This window comes from Hippoglossus hippoglossus, chromosome 17 (genome assembly GCF_009819705.1).
Source record: "Hippoglossus hippoglossus isolate fHipHip1 chromosome 17, fHipHip1.pri, whole genome shotgun sequence".
In the NCBI taxonomy this organism is placed as follows: domain Eukaryota; kingdom Metazoa; phylum Chordata; class Actinopteri; order Pleuronectiformes; family Pleuronectidae; genus Hippoglossus; species Hippoglossus hippoglossus.
This window is the reverse complement of record NC_047167.1, coordinates 14,525,976-14,534,333: the sequence shown is the minus strand read 5'-3', so window position 1 is coordinate 14,534,333 and position 8,358 is coordinate 14,525,976.

Below are 8,358 nucleotides of genomic sequence, written 5' to 3'. Positions count from 1 at the left end.
AGGTTCCAGGCGCGTGGACGTTACAGCCAACGAACACAAGCTGAGCTCAGTGGCCGAGAAAATCCACGAGAGAGCGCACGACGCCTTTCACAGAACCGCTGCCTGCATGGACACGGTGGTTTACGCATTTTACGCACCGCTGCAAGATGATCAATTCTCTAAACTACCATAGTATAGAAACCTATAGTCTAACACACATATTTAAGTTAGAGTCCGTGTGATATATATATAAAAGTTTGGGTTCTGGGAAATGAATGTGCGTCAAAACAGACATGTTGGGGATACGAGATATGATACTCCCACACTTTGGTTAATGCAAAGAGATTTTTGCAACAGAACACCCTTGATAATTGTCTTTAAATTGCACCGTAAACTCAAACAAATGATGCATTTACGCTAGATGCAATTGATTTCTCTTTATATATTATAATGTTCATGCTGTGTATTAATACAGTGGGTTGGCCTGCCTGTTTAATAGACTCCATATCTATTGAAATCCAAAAACCTTTGATTGACAGGTAGACACAGGCACCAACATCTGGACAAGATGCATTTTGTATCTGGATAAGGAAAAACATGTTCATAAACACCCATGCATAAATGGAACAGATAACAGATAACCTCTCAGCAATGAACAATAGAGGTAAGCCTAACCCTAAGACAAAATACACATTGTAACATCTAGAAATTAGATGTGCTTTTTAAATAGCATCTCAATTGCACCTTAAGCTAATGCACAAATACAGTTTTACACTCTTGTGCAATCACACCACTGAACTTCACTTTTCTGTAGTGAAAGGTCTATATAATGTACATATTCTGTTTTTATTTGTTTAATTCGTTTGACTTCTTCTATATGTTTAGTCTCTTGTCCACCTCATTCTGACTCAGTCTGCTGCTTTAACAAAGGAATTTCCCCGGTTTAGGATCAATAATCAATCAATAGTTTTATCTTATCTTATCTTATCTTATCTTATCAATTAAATTTCATTTTATTCGCATAGCACCAGACCACGGTACATTCTCTTAAGGCACTTTACTGAGACCTTATAGAGAAACCCAACAGAGAAAATAAACTGTGGAGAGAAAAGAAACCTGGAGCAGAAGCAGACCCGTGTTTCTTTTGACAGTTCTGACATTTAGCCTTTTCACCAAACAACATTTGTATGTTGGGTTACAGACGTCTTCTCCTAAGATAATCAGATTTTTTTAACCCTCTCTGTTTTTACCTCCCATCCTTTTACATGGGAGGTAAAAACAGAGAGGGTTTTACCAGCAGTGATGAAATGTTTTTTTGTATTCTCGTCTATGGCTCTTCAAAGTCTAGTATGAACTTGGAATTTGGATATTTCATGTTCCTGGTTTGTGAGTGAGTGTGTGTGTATAACCTCCTATAGCCACAGACAGTGGAGGAGGCTGCAGGCCTTATTTGCATTCTGATACTTTCCTGTCAGTCCCCCAGCTGTGGTCCGACAGAAATGAGAAAGGCTGCAGAACAGTAGAAGTGACTGAAGGAGCCCAGCTTGAATTACTGTTATTTTCTCACAAATGGGACTCACCCCCATCTCTCTGAGTTATAGTCACAGCACAGTTGCAGCACAATAATCCACTGCAGACAGCAGCACATGACAAGCGTGGGAGTTTTAATGCAGCTTCATTCAGACCCCTGAACAGCATTGTTCACAATAAGCTCACTTAAAGTGAAACGTCTGTCCAAATCATTGTTTTTTAAGAAATTTGATCATGGCAGCTTTTGCAGCTTTGCTCCAATTCTTTCATTTTTAATTCATTTTCACCATCATACAGTATGTCCCAGTTCCCACTCCCAGTGTGTCAGTTTTGACAAAAGAAGAAGAATTGAGCACTTAACCATGTGAGAAAAGCAATTTGTGCTTGTGTTTTTCACATCAGGGTGACAGCTCGGAAAACAACCTTTTAAATAAAATATAAAACAACAAAAACGAAAGGTGCACACGGCAGGAATTCCATGAGGAATTTGAATTATATACTGTGTATGAACATAAAGTATGTATGTCATTAACTGCCCTCCTTTTACTATATAGGATGACCGGAAATATAACAAATGACAAATAACAATTTTCCATATTTCAAAGGTCTCAAATCCTGTAAAATTGCAAGTCCTCATATTCATTAAATTATCCCTTAAGGGCCAAACCATAAATTCAACATTCAGGTAGTTTCTGGCTGCCTGTAAACAAGGCTAATGCTGAAGCACCCGTTAGTTGCAAATGTCAGTTATTCAAAATGCAACAAAAGCGCAGAGACTTCATGGAGACTGGCATTGTGCCGTCATGGAAACTAATGCACATGGGCTGACACCAGCGCTGCACTATTGCTGCGCTGTGACACTTTTCACGGAACAAACTTTCCCATGAGGAGCAAATCACAAATTGTAACTGAAAAGCTCTTCACAACAGATAAAACGTTGGCATCAGTTTTGCTCTTCTTTAGATTTAATTTCACTGGAGAGGACAAATTGTATTCCCGGGAATTAAATAAGTGTCTTACATAATGCAGAGATCAAACAGGTGAATCAACACAGCATTAATATTAGATCATCAAAGGTCAGTTGTTCCTGGTAATAAGAGGACAAATCTAATATTTGGGAAAATCCTCTCCAAAGCCTGAGGTGTATTTTGAAATATTATTTTATTTTTTCTCTAAATAAAATATGTAAAAAAAAATTATAGTACATATTAAACCAAATGCAAGGTGAGTGTGTCAGGGAAGCAATCAGTTTAGCAGGTGCACTGTGGCTGGATTTGGAAATTCAAGTGCAGCGACTCATCTGAATATGGAGGGCACTCAGAAACAAAGCAGTGTCACAGAGGGTACACACAGGCTCCAGTGTTGCCGATTATACTGGGCCCTGCTGTGGCTCTCCATTACTCCAGCACTCAAGTGTTTGTGTTTGGATGCTGGGCTGGAGTACTGATGCTGCCATACTGTAACAATGCCCCGATCTAAAGTAATCACGGCAAAAATTTAACGAGAACGTGACCACACATCACGATTCTCCCTTTAGGAACCAATGGGAAGATCTTTTGAAGGCAATAGTCATAATACAGTGAGTTATGATTTACAAATTAGTACATATCAGCATGCACAATGCAATTCATCATGATTATATTGGAGAATTCCCTACAATGTATGGTTGATTAGATTGTATTATTAGATTTATGTGACAAAATTTAATAAAGCCCAATGCTTGACTGCAAACATACAAACTAAATTAAGATTATAAAAAATGCAATAAGCTTTTTGTCAGTTTTGGAATTTGTTAGAAATTACAATCCTTCACGTCAAATGTTAAAACCTATAAAGAAGCAAACAAGCCTCTGAAACAGATTTGATTATTTAACAACCATTAAAATTATTGTCTGCCTGTTGCTTTAAGGATTCAAACTACAGTACTGAATAAGAATGTGTTTTGCTCATGAGTGTCTGTTACTAAAGATGTGAAATTGAGCTATAAATTCTAGGTTTAGTTGAGATCTAAGCTGAACTTCTTATTGTATATTATACAAAATTTAAATAATTGACAAAGTGAGCATTTTAAGACCTAACTCGACTGATGGATGATGGGAAAAAACATGCAGAAATGGGCACAAAACAATAGGGAAAACTATTAGAAAATCATTTTTAATGGCATGTCAGAGTTTACATTTTTGATCTAAATGCTGTTTATAGCAATTTTTTTATTCTAATAACTAGAATTGGGCAGACCTCCACCAAGGCCAAGAAAGTTCCCTTACATTTAGTCAAGCTGCACCAAATTGCACACACTCATAGATATCAGTCACTTAAATATGTTTGATCCTTTTTATCAAGATCTCTGGGAAATCTGAGAAAATGTCTAAAAACTTCTTAACATCTCACAAAAGAATCTGGGTTTGGCTCTTTGTCTGGATCTGTACCAACATTGAATTGGTTCTTTCTTGACCAATAGTTCCATCTTTTCACCAAGTCGGTGAAAAGATGTTCAACGTAATGCTATCAATCAACAAACCACAGGGCACAGGCAAAAACATAAATCCATGCTGCCCTTGAGATTTTGCTTTAGATCTGGATTTTATTATTTTTTTAAAACAAACAAGTTGTGCAGTTTTATTATCTGGCCCATCAAGTCCCCTAGATTCTCAGTAACACAAAAATGTTTCTGATGGAATTATTGCTTTGGGAAAATGTTACAGTCTTGAAATATCTGTGGCCATTTTGGCTTTTGCAAAACAACAGTATTTTTTTGGGTTACTTTAGTGAGGATTTGCTGCTTAGCAACATCTGAGAGTTGTTGAGTAACATTTTTTGAAGGACACTTCAACAAAAAGCGGTCTATAATTAACCTATTCGGTAACAATATCTTTAATTGCTATGAATGGCATTTTGAATTTTGAATTTTCAGCACAACCCCTACCAACAGTGACTCACTAGAAAATAGCCTTGCACCTATATGATGTCAGAGGAACAGGATCACGCCTTCTCTGCAAACGCTGCATCAATGTGTTGGCGAAGGATAAAATACTGATGAAACATAACGGAAACATCCCCTGGTCGCCTCAGTCTGCACATCACATGTGAGCTGCCACAGTTTACATAGTAAATGCTAATCATTAATGAGAGAGCTGAACTCGTGGTTGGATGGCTTCACAGTCTCACAGTCTGTTTGGCAGAGCCGCCTGTGAGATGAAGGGTGCTGGCATTTACGCCTCGCTCCAGATCCACAGAGGCTCATTGAAATGCTGAGGGTGTGCCTCATCACGACAGTGTTCTTGAATCGTTAAATTTTTCATCTCATTTTCAAAAGTTCCAAGCTGCTTAATCCACGTCTAACTGTGCCCCGCCCTCATAGCAACATTTATTGAGTGAGTCGTCGTTGTAAACATCACTGTGCGGTAATTATCACTGGAGAAATGATGCAAGCGTTAAAATGAAATCTTGTGTTGTGATGTTAAATTACCAGAGGGCATGTTAGGGATGAGGGAAGGAGGACGAAGGAATGAGGGTAGGAATGAGGGAAGGAGGGATGAGAGGAAGAAGGGATGAGGGAAGGAGGATGAAGGGATGAGGGTAGGAATGAGGGAAGGAGGGATGAGAGGAAGAAAGGATGATGGAAGGAGGGAAGAAAGGTTTACAGGATGTAGGTAGGGAGGAGGGAAGGTGGGAAGAGAGGATGAAAGGATGAGGGAAAGCTAGAAGAGAGGATGATGGGATGAATGAAGGAGGATGAATGGATAAAGGGAAGGGAAAGGGTGGGTCGAGAAATCTGGAATAAACGGAGCATGATGGGTTGAGCAGGTATATGGAGGCTTGACAGGTGATGAAGAGGTGTGGCCCAGCTAACTAGTTAGTTAACTAGTTAACTTACTTGTATGTGGTCTTTTCTTCCTTCTCTTTTGCACTGTAGGATTATTTCAAATTGAGCTTTGGCGAGAACCATTTGCTTTTGTGATTTTGATGTAAATGTACATTCAAATGTGACAAAATTAGATTCTCCTGCTAAAGGTGAAAGACAAATCTGTCCTTTAACAATGTCGCATCTATCTGCAGTATTAGAGCAATTATATCCGAATTATGTTCCTGATATGAATATTAATGCCTCACTGTCTCAACACCTTCTGATTATAATAATAAGCCAAACCTGAAGATCCACTAGGTTTGATGTTCAAGAGACAATGCTGATGAGACCATGTTACAATGAATGTGTGTGGTTGATGAGTCACATCTCAAGTAAGAATGACTTCATTAAGCTTTGTACACTTCATGGCACCTGGGATCATTTCCATATAAAAAGCAATAACACAGAAAAGAGAAGGCAGAAAATAACAAATTACCGTCCCATAGAGGTCCCCCCCGCACCCAGGGTCCACACACACTGTGTACACTTATGTTGCCAGACCTCATAAGGAAAGTGAGCGTGTTCACAGCGTGCTTGATTGACAGCTGTTTGACCCTCTTTAACTGAAGTCAGAGCAAAATCTACCAGGAGGAATTTACTTGCATGATGTTGCCAAAAGCGAAGGGGGACAGGAAATAGCACCGGAGGGTTTTGGGGTTGTAAATATAAACTGAAGGAGCCACTATCGCTGGTGTGCTAACGAAAGCACTCCACAAAGATTATGGTTTTACACTTGACATCTTTATTTATATAGCACTTTAAACAAATTGTCTTTAAAGCGGCAAAGTATCCTCTGTCACTTGAGTAAACAGCATCACTCCATCTCCATTGCTCGTTTTATTTCACTGTGCAATGGTGCAGTTATAGAATAGGAATATAAACCATATTTCATGAGTAAGAGACGCCACATTTCTCTCAGACTAGAGCCTATGATGACTTCATCTGATTTCCAGTTCAGATGTGTCTTTCCACGTTGAAATGAATCAGAAGCAAACTTTGGTCTGTGTATATACGCTGTGTATAAAGATGGACAACCTGACGGCTCCCCAGAAGTGAAGCCAAAGCGTCTTAATCGCCACCTGGTGGCTGGCTGCGGAACAGGTCTGAAATCCCACCCTCTCTTGTGATTGGTCAAGCGTGTGTATCGATGGGACCGGCTTCATTCTCTGATCGCTACTGCACAGACTTTGGCAAGATGTTGGTGTTCGTATCTGTGATAATTTAGCTTCATTTCTGGATAGTGGGAGGAAGTGGAGTCGCATCATCCATCTTCAGATACAGTCTATGGTTCCTCAAACTCGGTACAACTTCGAGACAACTTGGTACTTGTGACTCTGTTTCATTTATTATTTGACCTTGTGTGTCTGTTGTTGCATTACTTCCTGCCTCTGTCTTTCTCCACACTTTAATGATTATCATCCCTGTGTCCAGTTATCCCTGCCTCCCTTAGTCCTCTTTGTCCGTCCTCTCTGATTCAGCTTCCTGTCTCTACCTCCTGCTGCTATTTAGCCTCCATAGGACTCTGAGTCAACTTTCCTTTTTCCATCTGACTGCCCGTCTACAAACTGGATCCACTGTAAGCCTGATAATTTCACATGAAATCGTCTTCACTGCACCACCCTGCATCCATCATGTGTTTGCATTTGGGGCCAGTTGTGTTGCATCTTTTATTTTTCTTATTCCTTGTAAAATAATTCATCTTCCAAGATTTCTAAGACACTAATTGGTGAATCCTGGATAACATAAACTCATGATATTGTACTTTGCACCACAGGTAAGCATGCACGATGCCACATGTACTCCAACAGAAAGGACTATTGATCTGTAACTACAGCTGAAGCATCCGCATGAGCTCAAGCTTCACATCATGAAACCCACATAAGGGTTTTATTAGTGAATATGACCTTGTGACAGTTTTTAAAACGACATTAAAAAATGTGTCAGTAGATGAAGACCTCCTCAGACCTGTGTTCTTTGCAGCCAATCACTCCACTAAGCATTCAAATTCAGTCAGCTCTATGTGCAGGGAATACATGCTGTACTTCTCTCTCCCACCTTTCACTGTGTCTCTCTCTCTCTCTCTTGCTGCATGTCCCTAAAATGTCCCTGCTGGGGATTCTATCTCTCGGTTCCTTTTGAAGCAGTGGCCTCTTTTTGCTTCCATTATCTTGTAATTTGTGAGGGATTACGCACTGGAGCACACACAGTCCACCCCATTGCTTAAGAACTGTGACAGCTTACAATAATTGCCATGCTAATTAGCAGGAACTAGCCCAGTGTGCTTCTTTCCCTCTCCAGACCTGATTTGATGAATATGCTTTGATTAACGTCTGCAGCCATGTCTCCATGACTTGAGATGCATTGTAATTAACACTGTCAGGAATAATGACCGACTGATATGTGTTAACAAATCAAATGTACTGGGTGATGCTTTTTGAAGGACAAACAGAGCGTCTCCATTAAACTATAGCAACTGTAATTGTTAAAAAGATCAATACAAACTGTACTGGACTGTGAAGCAAATTATGATCAGCGTGAGTGAAGGAAGACGTCGCTGGATGTGGACTAATAATTACAGTCAACAAGAAGATACCATACACAGGCTGAAAAATAAAAAGAAGCTGTGAAGTGGCTTTATCTGTTCCCAGCTTGGGGCGGTCCACATGACTTTGTCTGTGTAAACGAGTGAAAGGCCTCAGATTTAGCACATGAAGTCCTGAATGGTCAGCAATATCATTTTGGCTCAACAGCCATGATCTTACTGAACTAGAATTGTACACACTGATAAATGTCAGTCCCGTTTAATGCCTGATTTATCATTAAAATCCATTAATTATTCTCAGAGACCCTATCTCACTCTTTCTCTCTTATATAAAACGAAAAATAGGGTCACGTCCCACTCCTCCACACAATTTCATGGAAAATGTCATCCTGCTAACAAA